The sequence below is a fragment of the Ursus maritimus genome, unplaced genomic scaffold, assembly GCF_017311325.1.
Source record: "Ursus maritimus isolate PB19 unplaced genomic scaffold, ASM1731132v1 scaffold_12, whole genome shotgun sequence".
In the NCBI taxonomy this organism is placed as follows: domain Eukaryota; kingdom Metazoa; phylum Chordata; class Mammalia; order Carnivora; family Ursidae; genus Ursus; species Ursus maritimus.
The window spans coordinates 55,765,551-55,765,894 of NW_024423564.1; positions in this window are offsets into that span (position 1 = coordinate 55,765,551).

Here is a 344-nt window from a genome sequence, read left to right on the forward strand (position 1 = left end):
AACAGACCATTAAGCATCAACCTTGCCCAATAAGGGTTAGAAACTACACCTGAAGGCCAGCTCGCTGATGGCTGAGAACTTCCAAAAGGTGAGACATCATTTTACTGAGGGGAATACTGGGGACAGATTCTGCCTGTCCAAACCTAACACAAATTAATTAGAAATACTAAGCATGCACAGGGGCGTCTGGATGGCTCAGTCGGTTAAGCGTCAGGGTCTTCATCTCAGGTTCGTGAGTTCAAGCCCTGCTGGATGCAGGGACTACCTAAATAAATAAATAAATAAATACTAAACACGCACAGTGTGCAAAAGAAAATGCCAAGTCTTTTTCTTTAAAGAAAATG